We start from the raw sequence: 278 nt of genomic DNA on the forward strand, positions 1-278 counted from the left end.
TCAGAGGAGGATTCATATCTTTTCCTTGATGACTTGGCGGAGGTGAGGGAGGGAGGCACATTCTGGACGTTTGGAAGAGAGACTTGAGGCTTCCCAGCACCAACTGGCAAAGCCAGCTCTTGCTGAATTCACCATATGCTTCCTCCTGGAGCTGCTGTCCAGTTCCAGAAGCATTTTCGTGGTTTGGGGTGACTGTCTAATTCACTGTGTCTGGAGGAGAGCCCCACTCTTGGTCACCTGAGCTGCCCTCCCTCGTTTCCTGCTGAGCCTGCCTGGCA

Source organism: Lipotes vexillifer, unplaced genomic scaffold (assembly GCF_000442215.2).
Source record: "Lipotes vexillifer unplaced genomic scaffold, Lipotes_vexillifer_v1.1 scaffold472, whole genome shotgun sequence".
In the NCBI taxonomy this organism is placed as follows: domain Eukaryota; kingdom Metazoa; phylum Chordata; class Mammalia; order Artiodactyla; family Lipotidae; genus Lipotes; species Lipotes vexillifer.